Source organism: Hyaena hyaena, unplaced genomic scaffold (genome assembly GCF_003009895.1).
Source record: "Hyaena hyaena isolate Hyena2069 unplaced genomic scaffold, ASM300989v1 scaffold_93, whole genome shotgun sequence".
NCBI lineage: Eukaryota > Metazoa > Chordata > Mammalia > Carnivora > Hyaenidae > Hyaena > Hyaena hyaena.
This window is the reverse complement of record NW_024080724.1, coordinates 3,621,910-3,636,756: the sequence shown is the minus strand read 5'-3', so window position 1 is coordinate 3,636,756 and position 14,847 is coordinate 3,621,910.

Sequence of the window (14,847 nt, the reverse complement as noted above, 5' to 3'; positions counted from 1 at the left end):
ACTGAGCCCCCTGTCAGACTCTGCTCTGACAGTGTGGAGCCTGCTTGAGATTCTCTCTCTCCCTTGCTCTCTGCCCCTCCCCCCACTCTCTATCTCTCAGAATAAATAAATAAACATTAAAAATATATATATATACACACACACATATATACAATGGAGTATCACTCGGCAATCAAAAAGAATGAAATCTTGCCGTCTGCAACAACGTGGATGGAACCAGAGGATATTATGCTAAGCAAAATTAGTTAGAGAATGACAATATGATATGACGTCACTCATGTGGAATTTAAGATACAAAACAGATGAACATAAGGGAAGGGAAGCAAAAATAATACAAAAACAGGGAGGGGGACAAACATAAGAGACTCTTAAACACAGAGAATAAACTGAGGGTTGCTGGAGGGGCTGTGGGTGGGGGGCTGGGCTACATGGGTGAGGGGCATTAAGGAGGACACCTGTTGGGATGAGCACTGAGTGTTATACATAGGGGATGAATCACTGAAATCTACTCCTGAAATCATTATTGCACTATCTGCTAACTACCTTGGATGTTAAAAAAAAAAAAAAAAAAAAAAAAAAAAGACTGTCACGTGAAAGACTGGCCTCCAAAAGACTCACCGGACTACACCCAACAAGAAACAGTTATCAGTGGGCGCCCAGCACTGCTGCTGTCTCCCCAGGGCTCAGCACAGGGAGAGAGGGCCAGAGTGCCCAGTCTTTCCCTGACAGAGGGGTTTTTTGGTTAATTTTTTAACTGTCTCTTATTTATTTTTGAGAGAGAGAGAGAGAGATAGAGGCAGAGCATGAGCAGAGGGGTGCAGAGAGAGAGGGAGGTACAGAACCTGAAGCAGGCTCCAGACTCCGAGCTGTCAGCACAGAGCCCGACACAGGACTCGAACTCACGAACCGAGAGATCGTGACCTGAGCCGAAGCCAGACACTTAGCGGACTGAGCCACCCAGGCGCCCCTTCCTGATGGAGGTTTGATTGCATACTCTAGTCAAGCTGCTGTCTGAGGGCCAGGCTTCTATGCTAGGGGCTGGCTGCTGTCCTCAAAGCCCTCCTGCCTTCTCCCTCTAGCCTGCTCCAACAGGACCCCCCAGTCACTGTTATCTTCCTAGAAGAAGCTTGTCCACACATCTAGTGCCCCAGCGTTTGCAGCTGCCACCCAAAGGACAGACCCCAAATTAAATCAGTTGTGAAGAAAGCAGAAGCAGACTCTGCCCTTTGTAAGAGTAGAACTTAAGTGGGGCGCCTGGGTGGCTTAGTCGGTTAAGCGTCCGACTTTCACTTAGGTCATGATCTCGCGGTTCGTGGGTTCGAGCCCCGCGTCGGGCTCTGTGCTGACTGCCAGCTCAGAGCCTGGAGCCTGTTTCAGTCTGTGACTCCCTCTCTCTCTGACCCTCCCCTGCTCACGCTGTCTCTCTCTCTCTCCTAGAAATGGATAAAACATGAAAAAAATAATAAATAAAAAAAAAAGAGTAGAACTTAAGTGTTCTCGGAAGGAAGGAAGGAAGGAAGGAAGGAAGGAAGGAAGGAAGGAAAAGAGGGAGGAAGGGAGAAAGGGAAAGAAAGAGAGAAGACAGGTGAATATATGAGGTAAGAATGCATGTGTTCCTTAACTCGACGGTAGGACTCCTTTCACAATGTGAATATATCAATTCATCACGTACATTTAAATATCTTACAATTTTGTTTGTCACCTCAACAAAACTGAAAAAATGAATAAGGCGTGGCCGTCAGTAGGCACCTGACACTACATGAATGGCTATATTCAGGATGAAGTGACGAAGGCTTGAGGTAACTGACAAAAAGGCTCACGTGTAAGGAACGCGATGAAGCGGCTCCTTGAGAACTTAGAGGCAAGGGCCCGGCTCGGCCGGATCATAAATAACAGAAACTTGATGTGCATACGAGGTGCTACAACGCACGTGGCCACCGTCAGATAAGAAGCACAGACAATAGCGTGTCTATTCCGAGGAGAGGGCGTTCACATCACGGGAACAGGAAAGGCCACCCCAGAGGACATCTGGCACTCGTGGGGCCTCAAGGGAAGGCAGAGGGTCAGGGCCGACAGGGACGTGCTCCCTGGGGAGGAGGCGGTGGAAGACTAGGCCTGGCCAGAGCTCCTAGAGCCAAGGATTTACACAGGATGGTAATGAGAAAATGGGTTAGGACCGTCCCTACGGCCATCCAGAGGGATCTGGCTATCAGGGAAGGGAGGACAGATTTCCATCCTTCAGGTCAGAACTAAGGCTCTGTCTCTTCTATAACAGCCAGCCGTAATCCATAGGCTTATGTATAAGTTGTTTTCGGATACCAGTATCCTCTTTTTGAAAGTGTTTCTAGAAAAAAAAAAAAAAAGCAATGTAAGAACACGGAGTTATATCCATTTTATTTTTTTTAATTTAAAAAATTCTTTTTTTGTAGTTCAAATTTGTCAATCTTTTTTTATTTTTTACAAATAGTTCATTGTCATGTTGATTTCCATGTAACACCCAGTGCTCATCCCCACAAGTGCCCTCCTCCATGCCCATCACCCGAGTTACATCCATTTTAAAAGGGAATTTAATTCAATGATTATGAGCTTGGTGAGACTGGCTTCATCCACATATCTATATATTCAACAAGTGATGAATAGTGAATGGGTGATTATATGAATGAATAAAATATGCAAGACCATCTCCATTTCATCAAGAGAAAGGAATAGAGGGACAGAGTGTGAGTGGGGGTCAGACAGAGGAGCCATTCAAAAAGAGGTATGGCTGGTGGACAGCTTTTTAAATCCTTTGCAAAAAGAGTAGAAGCGGACACTTGCCTTTTGTGGGCAAACCTTTGTTCAGCCTCAGAGCAAGGTGTGCAGGGGCTAGTGTGACCTTTATTTCCCCCGTGTCCGGGCAAAGAGGCTTTCTGATTTATGTGTGTGGGACACAGACAATAAACACAAGCACGTATGTGGCTTTGGCAGGGAGAGTTTGGGGTTGGAAACTTCTCCCCAGTTTTGATAGAGACTGTAACACGAGATGGCATTATGAAATCCCTACCAAACAAACATCAAAAAATTCTTTTAATGTTTATTTTTGAGAGAAAGGCAGAGTGCAAGTGGGGGAGGGACAGAGAGAAGCAGAGACATAAAATCTGAAGCAGGCTCCGAGCTGTCAGCTCAATGTGGGGTTCAAACCCATGAACCACAAGATCATGACCTGAACCAAAGTCAGACACTTAACTGACTGAGCCACCCACGTGCCCCATTTACCAAACAACGTCTGCAACACCATCATGTTGGGGCGCACGGACGAGAGCCCTTGAAGAACAGGCAGGCAAAACCAAATGAGTGCTCTCCTGCCCCACTGTGCGTGGCAGTATTTGAAAATTCTATTGCAAGTCTGACTGGCTGTGCTTTATTCATATGAGCCATTGCAAAGCTAGAAGGAGGTGGAGACAGTCATTGATCTGGGGGAACACTCATGGAAGACTGCGAAAGCCGTAGGCCTAGTGGGAAAAGACATTATTTGGGGCACTGACAGACCTGGGTTTGGAGACATTACCTGTCTGCCAGCTGGTTCACTGGGGGATACAATGCCAGCCTCTTGCCAAATGGATCTAAATCTGAAATCATTAACTCCCAGCCCTGAGGAAAGAGCACCAAGGAGAGGCAAAAGAGGTTAAAGAGGATGGGGGTCGGGGGAGGCGGGGGGGTGGTGTAAGCGCAGGGTGAGAATAAAGGTGGGAGCCTGGCTGCAAGACCCCGGCCAGCACTATCAAAGAGCCTGTTACAGGCAGAAGACGTCCACAGATAGAACTGAGAGCGTCTGTAGAATCAGTAAGCAAACAATTACACTCTGATTTTCAGTAACCTTCTAAGTACAATTCAGGCTTCCCTTCAGTTAAGAATGTAGACCACAAACCATGGCATTTGCCCCAGCTAGACTTACATACGTTTTCACTATCACATGATTGTTGCAGAGACCTTGAAGTATCACTTACATTCATCACCTCTTCAATTTTTTTTAAATGCTTATTTATTTTTGAGAGAGAGAGAGACAGAGTTTAAGTGGGGAAGGGACAGAGAGAGGGAGATACACAATCTGAAGCAGGCTCCAGGCTCAGAGCTGTCAGCACAAAGCCCGATGTGGGGACTGAACCCATGAACCATGAGATCACTCCTGAGCCAAAGTAGGATGTCCAACCGACTGAGCCACCCATGTGCCCTCATTCGTCACTTCTTCAAAAGTGTAGTTGTTATTAGACCTACTGCTAGATTTTGTCCTTTTTTTTTTTTTTTAAAGTTTACGTATTTATTTTGAGAGAGAAAGAGCACGTGCATATGAGCAGGGGGGGGCAGAGAGAGAGAATCCCAAGCAGGCTCCGTGTTGTCAGCACAGAGCCTGAGGGCAGACTGGATCTCATGAAGAGAGAGATCATGACCTGAGCCAAGATCAAAAGCTGGACACTTAACCAGTTGAGTCATCCAGGCACCTGTGGATTTTGTCCTTTAATGCATTAATAAAGTAACATTTATTTTTCACTTAACAAGTTTGTTTATATTTCGGTAATTATATGTCAATATGATCAGTTCCTTTTGCACTTATTTTAGGTGTTAGAACAGTACTCTGAAGGGTGCCTGGGTGGCTCAGTCAGTTGAACCTCCAGCTCTTGATTTCGGTTCAGGTCATAATCTCATGGTTATGAGATTGAGCCCTGCGTCGCTTCCACGTTGATCATGGAGCCTGCTTAATGTTCTCCCTCTCTCTCTTCCTCTGCCCCTCTCCCCCACTTGCATGCTTTCTCTAAAATTATAATTAATTAATTAATTAATTCTAAGAAACAGTATTCTGAGAGGCAGTCCACAGAGCTCGCCAGCCTGCCAAAGGAGTGAGCTCATGGCACACAGAAAGGTTAAGAACCCAGAACAGCAGCCAGTAGAGGGGAGGTTCCGAAAGTACAGACGTGTTTAGTTCCGTTTCAATATCCTTTTCTGAAGACACAAAGCTCTTTGTTGCTCATGCCCTGGAAAGTTGGTCAAGGGCCAACAGAGAACAGGATGGAGACGTGGGAGAAAATGGGTGGAGGCCCCTGGAGACATGAAGGAAAGGAAGGTCACAGCTGACATTCCCCACCGCCATCCCCAACATGCTGTACAACCGAATATAAGTACCTCAGTTAGAGCTGAAATCAGCAGAGGCTTGGGGACCTCGGCCCCTTAGGGGTCTCTCACTCTGCAGCATCAGCTGGCTCCTTACAGACTCAGCAGCTCTCTGCTTAAAACTCCCAGCCTGCTCCTAACACCTGCCGGCCAGCTGCCCTGCCTATTAAAGAACTCCCAGACCCCAAACATCTTGCCTCAAGAAGGTCAAGATGAACTTTATGGTCTTTGTTTGTTGACTCTGCTGCCATTTGATCACTGAGCGTTTCAGCCAAAGTTCAGTGCTAAACACCCACTTGAACTTAATTTCTCTGTTTCATTAAGGAGGCTGTTGTAGAGTCTGGCCATGCATCAGGATCACATTAACTCTGGGGACAGCCCATTTCTCCAAGTCAGTCCCCCAGGGATGGAGGGGTGTGGCCAGGAGCCAACAGGAAGGGGCTCTGACCAGAGAGGAGAAAGGCTCTGCAGGGAACTGGTATGGGGGCTTGATAAGCAACTTCTGGGGGCCCCCTGGGTGGCTCAGTGGGTTAAGCAGCCAACTTCAGCTCAGGTCATGATCTTGCGGTTTATGGCTTATGAGTTTGAGCCCCGTGTCGGGCTCTGTGCTGACAGCTCAGAGCCTGGAGCCTGCTTCAGATTCTGTGTTTCTATCTCTTTCTGCTCCTCCCTTGCTTATGCTCTCTCTCTTTGTCACAAATAAATTTAAAAAAAATTTTTTTAATTAAAAAAAAGAAGCAACTTCTGGGGATAGCAAAGCTCTAGGCTGTGGAGGGCTATCACAGTGGCTGCCCCCAGAAATCTGTCCCTGGTTAGCCCCAGCTAAGGTGTAGGTACGGAGGGGTGGAGAGTGCAAGAAGCTAACTGCAGACTCTGCAGAGCCTCAGGTGTCTCATCCGCCAGTGCCGAGCAATGCTGAGGTTTCTGCACGGGCACACGAAGCAAACAGAGCTCTCTCCGTTTTTCCTAGGAATCCAGTGCCGCACAAGTCAAAACCCAAGACAAACAAAAAAACTCGCCCATCTCATTTACTTGCCAAAGAGCAAATAGGTGAGTTGCTGGGTTGGTTGGGGGAGGGTGAAAGAGGAAAAAAGTCCCCATGCTCGCCGCCACCCACACGAACACCACTCAGTGGAAAGAACTTGATACTAGCCGCTAGGACACCTGCATCCCAGCCCTGGCCCTGCCCTTCTCTAACCTCCTGCTTGACTTCCTTTTCCCGGTGTGCCTCGGTTTCCCCATATCGGAAAGCTAACCGCTGCTGCTCCTGAACACAGACCAGCCCACAGTCCTGGCTGGACACCTCTACTCTGAGTGTGGGCAGTCAGAGAAAAGGAGAGAATGTTCTACCGGTGCCAGCGGCCCCCAGGGCAGGGGAGCGGCAGCCCCACCCAGCTGGGCTGAGCTGTGTGTTGAAATGAAAAGAGGGACGCAACTGGCCAGTGTGGTGGCTTTTACTCCGTTCATTCATGCATGCAAGCAGGCATTCACTCAGTCATTTGTGAAGTTCTGTCTTTGGATATGTTTCTGTTTCTAAGAATAAAACGTGTTCGTTGTAAAAATTTCAAACACGATGAAAATCTAAAATCACTGCAAGTGTTTTCCCAGTACTGCCTCCTAGGAGAAACAATGTATTGTCTTGTGTTTATTGTGTGCACTTTTTAATTCCTTTATCCTCCTTTTCTTCTCTCTCTCTCTCTCTCTCTCTTTCTTTGTCTTTGTATTACACAAGCAAGTTTTATTTGGGCAATGTAGAAGTGTTTGGATTCAAACATGAGAGTTCCTTTCCACTCCTGTCAACTCCGCGTTTCACTCCCCTCTGCAGACAGTCACTGTTAATATTCTGGTTTCGATCCTTCTAGACACTCAGGTGCAGGTAGCTCACTATCTGAACACCTGCTGTCCAGCTCTGGCCGCTGGGAGGTCACTGCTGCTGGCGCCTCCCCACTTCTCGGGTAGGCATCAGATGCCATCTCTTCCATCTCCTGAAGTCCGGGGACACGGCTTCAGGGGAGGGGGAAGCATCTCTCCTCCCCACTGGTGATGGAGAGGGGAGGGAGGGCTTGGTGCTCCAGGAACTTCTGCCTGCTGTCCTTTCACAGGCTGGCTGGGGGGTGGGGGGGGGGTCGGGGCACTGTCGCCAGCAAAGCTGTGTTTCGTGATGTCCTCAGCACAACCTACAAATGTGGTCCAGCGCTTCCCTTGGGATGCTGGGAACCAAGCACCCATCGTGTATGTAGTCTCGGCCTTTGAGGTCTCAGCTGAAACACAGACACAAAGAATCCGCCTTAATACCCAGTCACAGATGCCACCGTTGATTTATTTCATGAAGGACATTGGGTTGTTTTGTGTGTGTGCTCACAAGCTGCCTCGGGCAGGTTTTCGAATTAGCTGCTGACTCTTACAAACATTTGTCACGTTGGCCTCCCCGCCCCATCTAACCCCCTGCCCTGCTTCTCAGGCTGGAGAAGCTTGCCACTGGACACACCCAGTGTATGCCAGGGGGCTCTGACAGCGTCACATTTATTTAAAAGTTTTGGTGACAAAGGCATGTAACATAATTATTCAGTACTTAACACAAGAGAGGTAAGTCAGGAGACGTCAAGAACATTTGTCCTTTGTAGTGAGCTGTTTAGGACTCTGGTGCCAGGCCTCGAGGAGACGCAGTCATCTTCCTCGGCAGCCCGCAGGGGCATCTTTCCATGCCCCGCTCTGGTGGCCAGCCTCCAAGATGGCCCCCAGCGATCCTGGCCTCCCAGCATCCACACCCTTGGGGAGCCCCTTCCCACATCGTGCCAGGGTTGTCTATGTCGCTGAAGTCACCGTCTTCTTTCTCCTTCAATTCGAAATTCCGGAGATGGCACACCCAGGGGCACAGGGGGTGAGTGACATTATACAAAATGGCTGCTCTCCTGCCCCCCTAACTAAGGTCATGATGAGTGGAGTGCATAACCCAGGAGCAGTATTTTCTTTGCGGACCGGCAACAGGTAGCAAACCTGTGTGTGCTCAGCCAGGGTCTTACAGCAACAGGGGGGTCACTGCCAAATGAGTTTTGAGCCCGCTTCTGCTGGTTGCCGACTCTTCTTTCTCTGCAGGACCGTTGTCCAAACCCCTACAGCCGTTTATTGCACAGTTCCGAGCGGACTGAGAACCCTCAGTGAAACAGTTGCCTGGAACGTGAGTTTCCCGCTACCTTGCTGTGCAGGGCGATTCTGGGGCATTTCCTCCAGCGTGGACTTTGGTTCTAGGTTGGGTGTGGGTAGTGGATTCCTAGGAAGAGTCGTGAAAGCCAGCCCTGGGGGGACAAGCAAGGCGCTTTCTGGGTAGGCAAGGAGCTGATGGCATTCGTGCTCCCTGCACAGGCCGGGTCTTGCTCCTGACTGGGGTCTCCTGTATTTGGCCTGTGGGGGTGCGGCTCTCGCCCTGCCTGGGATAATGAGGAGCTGAAGTCATTCAATACGCAGATGCAGGAAGGGCAGTTCACCACAACTGGAGAGTCCGGGCAGCCTCGGCAGCCTCTCTGGCACGTGCCAGCAAAAGAGGGCGTTCATTTTCTACCATCCAGAGCCATGTGGAACCTGGCCCAGATCTGCGAGAAGTTGGAGGTGGCCCCCAAGCCAGCCTTGAGGAGACCTCTTGGGGAGGCCTCCAGAAGTCCGCCTCTTCTTAGCTGACACGATTTAATGTTTCTAACACCCAGTGGCCCGAGTTTCCGTCTGGAGCTCCAGACCTGGCTACCGCATGTCCGTCCCTGTGCGGTCACCTCATGGGGTGTCTACAGGCCAGGTCCTCATCTTTCACACACATTCTCCTCTCTCGTTCTCATTTTTGTCAAATCCGGCTCCTCCCCCAAGATTCATTCCTCGGCGACTGTTCTCTCCAGCCGCCTAACCGTTCAAGCTGAGGAGTCATTCTCCATTCCTCTGCTCAAGAAACCCTTCTCGAACCACCACTCTGTGCCAGGCCTGACGCGCGTCAGCACGGGCTCAAGATGCTCACAGGCCAGCGGGGAACCCACAAGAACAAGTGCTGACGACACATCAGGTTGTTCAGGAGGAGTGGAGTGTCTAACCCAGCTCACAGCGGTCAGGAAAGGTTTCCTGGAAGAGGTGATACCTGTGTCGAGTCAGGGGAGACGAGGGGGGCGGGGTGGGCGGCGGCTGGAGCATTAAGACGAACCGTGATTAGGAGCAGACTTCGGAGGACTTTTGTTGGAGAGTAAGACTGGGCCTAGATCTGCAGGCAGTGGAGAGCTATTTGGGACTTTGGGTGGAGGCGGGCCGTGAAGGGACTCAGATTTGCATTTTGAATGACTCACGTTGGAGGCTGTGGAGAGGTTTGAACAAGAGGGTGGGTGGGAGGGATGCAAGCTGGAAGCAAGATCTTGAAAAGGCAGATGATGCAAACTGAACCAGGGGAGACAGGGGAGGAGGAAGGGGAGACAAAGGGACCATTGATCAAATTTGGGGGAGACGGGGGGTGACTGAGTTAAGATGACTTCTCAGATTCTGGCTGGGGTGTTTGGGTGGCTGGTGGGGCCGGCAATGGAAACAGAGAACACAGAAGGAGAAATGCGGGGAATTCCCTGGGGCGGGGGCGGGGGGATGTGGGGAGTTTATATTTGGAGGCACTGAGTTTGAGTGCCTACGGGATATTAGGGAGGGGAGGTCAGCAGGAAGCTGGGAACACAGGCAGGAGTTCTTGGGGGGAGACGCTGGGATAAGAGGTATGAATCTGTGAGTCACTCCAGGGAGACTGCGCAGAGTAGGAAAACCGGAGGGTGAAGACCATCCTAGGGAGCCTGGAAAGGAGCGGGCCAAAGAAAAGAAACTTGAGAGATGGGAGAGAGGAGATGCAAAGAGAAATAAGGACGACAGAGCGGAAAGAGCATCATGAAAGCCAAAGGCACACAGCTCTAAGAAATGAGCGGTATCGTACACCAGAGAGAAGTCCAGCAAGACTAAGCCTGGAAGGTGTTCATCAGACGTGACATTTAAGAAGCTGCCGGTAATCTTGGGGCCGGTTTTGGCAGATACAGTAGCCTCTGTCTCACCTGTGTGCATGTGGAGTGGAGTTCATTTGTATGAATTGATCTTGATCAATACAAAGGGAGCCTGATTTTAAACCAAACTGCACTTTACAATACAGCCCAAACCAACCGACCAACCAGGGGTAGACTGAACGTTAAAAAACATTTAAACTGTTAGGGGCGCCTGGGTGGCTTAGTCGGTTAAGCTTCCGACTTTCGCTTAGGTCATGATCTCGCGGGTCGTGGGTTCGAGCCCCGCGTCGGGCTCTGTGCTGACTGCCAGCTCAGAGCCTGGAGCCTGTTTCAGTCTGTGACTCCCTCTCTCTTTGACCCTTCCCTGCTCATGCTGTCTCTCTCTCTCTCTCTCTCCTAGAAATAAATAAAACATTAAAAAAAAAATTTAAACTGTTAAAAACCCTACTTTGTACAGAACACACACAGTGTTACTCATAAAGGAATGAGTCTCTGAACTGTTGTGATCTTGTACTATTCTGAGAAAAGATTTTTTTTATGTATGCTTTAAGTAAAAGCAACTTTAAGGCACATTTTGGACATTTATAACCGCATCGATCCTGACCCGAATATTAAAAGGCTTTTACTTGGAACTTGGTTGTGTGCCACAGTGCCCCCTGGTGTGGATGTCATGCATAAAAACTTACCTTTTATTTGCATGAAGGCAATATTCTCAAAACATTATTCCTGTTCTTACACATTGGGTAGGGGGCTCTGATTTACGTTTTAGCTTGTTTAGTATTTGAGGGATGCAACATGCAACCGTGGGGATATCAATGTACCCAGTATGACTCCTTTAAGATGGTTAAAAATTCATTTCCCCATGTGTTTTGCACAGCTGTGCTTCTATCAAATGGGTCACAGAGGGGGACCCACCCTTTATTTTTTTAAAATAAAGTTTATAACATTATAGAATAGATAATTGAACAAATCATAAAGCACAGTGAATTTCTCAAACTGAAGTACCTGGGTAGTCAAGTACATAGATCAACAAACAAAATTACTGACAGCCCTGATGGCCCCCGGCTTATGTCCTCCGTTCCTTTTAGTCACTACAACCTCTAAGGCCAAGGATAACCAGTGTTGTGTGTTTCATAGCATAGATCCATTTTGCTGGTTTTTGAACGATCTATAATTGGAGTAATCACACGTGTGTGGTGTGTGTGTGTGTGTGTGTGTAGGATTGGAATAATCAGTATGTATTTTCTTATTCAATGTATTTGATGAGATCCCATAGTTGTAGCTCATTCTCTGCTATATTGCAATAGCAATGTAAAGCTCAACCATAATTTATCAATTCAATAAGTGATAAAAATTTGGGTTGCCAGTTTGGGGCTATTACAGTTCTCTATGAATATTCTCATACATGCATTTCAGTACATGCATTGGTTTTTCTTTTTTAAAAAATTTTTTTATGTTTTTTTTTAAATTTATTTCTGAGAGAGAGAGAGAGAGAGAGAGCGAGCGAGCGAGCAGGGGAGGGTCAGAGAGAGAGGGAGACACAGAATCTGAAACAGGCTCCAGGCTCTGAGCTGGCTGTCAGCACAGAGCCCGACGCAGGGCTCGAACCCATGAACCGTGAGATCATGACCTGAGCCGAAGTTGGACACTTAACTGACTGAGCCACCCAGGTGCCCCGCATTGGTTTCAATATATTCCCACAATTGCACACCCATCACAATTTCAGAATATTTTCATTACTCCAAAAAGAAACCCCACGCTCCTTAGCTGTCACCTCCCAACCGCTCTATCCCCTCAGCCCTGGTCAGGCAGATTGCCTGATTACCTATTGCTACAGATTTGCCTTTGACATTTCATGTAAGTGGAATCACACAATACGTGGTCTTTCGTCTGGCTTCTTTTATTTACCATGTTTTCAAGATTCAGCAGATTTTGATTCAGCAAAGAAACCATTATGGTTAAAGTGTAAACACTGCCCTTTAAGAAACAGTGCTAATTTCTCACTTACCTGACAATATATAGTTAACTTTTATATGCATGTTCATGGATATACTAGGAAGCCACACTGCCCTGAATCAATTTGTGAGAGCAACTGTGGTTTATCTTTGACTGTTGAAGATAAGAAGTACTTTGCCTTTGACATTTTCCGGGTCAAAATTATTTTGGTCATGTTTTATGATAAACTCTGGGGTTATGAGTTCATTTGTTGGAACAGAATCAAATTTCCTGAGATGGGAAAAACCTGGCTTTTCTTAAGGCACCCATGCAGCTGACTAAGTAGAGGCATGGGGACTTCCATTCAGTTGAAAACACAGAAAGACAGAGGGGAGATGTGAAGACCCATGTGCAGAGACAGCCAGAGACTGTGGAGCTATGTAGCTACAGGCCAAAGAACTCCATGGAGACACAGATTGCCCCTCAGAGCGTCCAGAGGAAAACAACCTTGCCAACACCCTGATTTCAGACTTCCAGCCTCCAGAACAGTGAGAGAATTTGTTCTAAGCCACCAAATTTGTGGTAATTTGTTTCAGTAGCCCTAGGAAACTAACCCTAAATACCTGAACTCCTGAGGTGCCTGGCTCAGTCAATTCAGCATCCGACTTCAGCTTGTCATGATCTCACAGTTGTGAGTTCAAGGCCCGCGTTGGGCACCGTGCTGACCGCTCAGAGCCTGGAGACTGCTTTGGGTTTTGGGTCTCCCTCTCTCTCTCTACCCCTCCTCCCTCACACACTCTCTCTCTCAAAAATAAATAAACGTTAAAAAAAATTTTTAAATACCTCAACTCCCAATTCTGGCATAAACTGGTGCTCTATCTAAGCTTGTATAGTATAGTCTTGGGGCTGTGAACACGCCTTAGGAAAGACTTGAATTTCTCATTTTGTAAGGAAAAGAAATTGACTTTGAACTTTTCCCGTTGTTTTTAAAGAAAGCTCTACACCCAACGTGGGGCTTCATCTCATGACCCTGAGATCAAGAGTCACATGCTCCACCTACTGAGCCAGCAGGAGCCCCATCACTTTTTCTTCTGGACTTGTTTCCCCAACTAGTCTAGTAGCCTGGATTACAAAAACTGTCCAACTTTCTTTTAGAAATTCTAGAATTAGAGTAAATGAAATCTATTTTCCTTCTCCTTGGGATCAAAATCAAGGCAGTCTTGAGCCTGAATCACCAGATAGTGTTAAATTTTTTCTTGGGAAGGCTGGCATTATTTTGGTACAAGGATCAAGGTCATTTTCCTCTAATTTAGTTTAAGTCCAGTATTAACATGTACAAAAGCAGAAGGGGAGAAAAAGAACCAACTAGAACACGTGGATAGCATATGCCTGCACCATCAACAGAAATGTCTATCTTTACTAGGACTAAGTTTACACTGTCAGAAGTGTATCTTACCGCATTTATAGACCCCTTCTTTATTAGAGTACTAACTACCAATAAGGTTGGATAATACAAACGGGAAAGGGCTGAGGTAATGGGAAGAGAAGCATCACATTGCAAATCTCTAAGTTTACGGAGGATCTGTGGGGGATTCTAACACTTGAAAGGGAGGCTACGAAAGCAACTTGTAAACATGTTTACCACACATGGTGCTGGGTACTGGCAGGTGCTGGGTACTAGCTGTAGGTCTTCTTCTTAACCAGCCTCTGTACTTTGTTTCCACGCACAGACCAAGAATCAGAGGTTTGAAGGGAACGTGGGTTCCTTTTTACCGAACAATTCACTTCCATTCACTTCCTCTATAGTAGGAAACCATCCATACTGTTTCTACAGCACATTTTCAGACTTCAGACTGTAAGGTGACATTCAGTATCCCCAGCTGTCCTCAGTTTTTCTTTCTCATTCCTACGTTTCCTGCTTGCCATCTTGGGAGGCGCAGAGAGCCGCAAGAAAGAGGTTAAGAGGATATGCCCTATAGGGCAACCTCGATAGGAATCTACCCCACCATCTCAGTGCGGATCGGAAGTCTCCTACTCCCAATCCTTCAGACTGCCCAATTCTGACTGCCAAAGAATCTCTCAAATTGCTGTGCATCCTAGAAGCGCTAAGCAAACGTCTGATTAGGGAATGCACTGACAAGCAGCTTTTGTTTTTGTTTTTTTTAAAGTCCTGCTCCTCTTAGATAAATCTCATTTCTTTTTTTTTTTTTTTTTTAAATGTTTTATTTATTTCTAGGAGAGGGCGAGAGAGAGCGAGAGCAGGGGAGGGTCAGAGAGAGAGGGAGTCACAGACTGAAACAGGCTCCAGGCTCTGAGCTGGCAGTCAGCACAGAGCCTGACGCGGGGCTCGAACCCACGAACCGCGAGTACATGACCTAAGCGAAAGTCGGACGCTTAACGGACTAAGCCACCCAGGCGCCCCAAGCAGCTTTTGTTTTTGGATGTTATCTAGGCTGGCTACACATGATGTCCACAACAACTAAGTCTGCTTATTATTTATGTATTGAATAAAGCAAGTTACATTCAACTACACAAAAAGTAAACACTGCTCACCACACTACAGTCAATTCAGGCATGCAATGACAAAATGCTAAATCCTGGGGGTGTCAGGAGTAAAGTTTCATTCTTTGGAAAGACTGGCACTATCTCAATCTCGATCTGTCCTACCGTAATGGCTACCATCCAGAGAACCATTTGAGCATGTGAAATGTGGACAGTCCAAACTGAGATGTACTGTAAACTTATACACTGGATTTCAAAGACT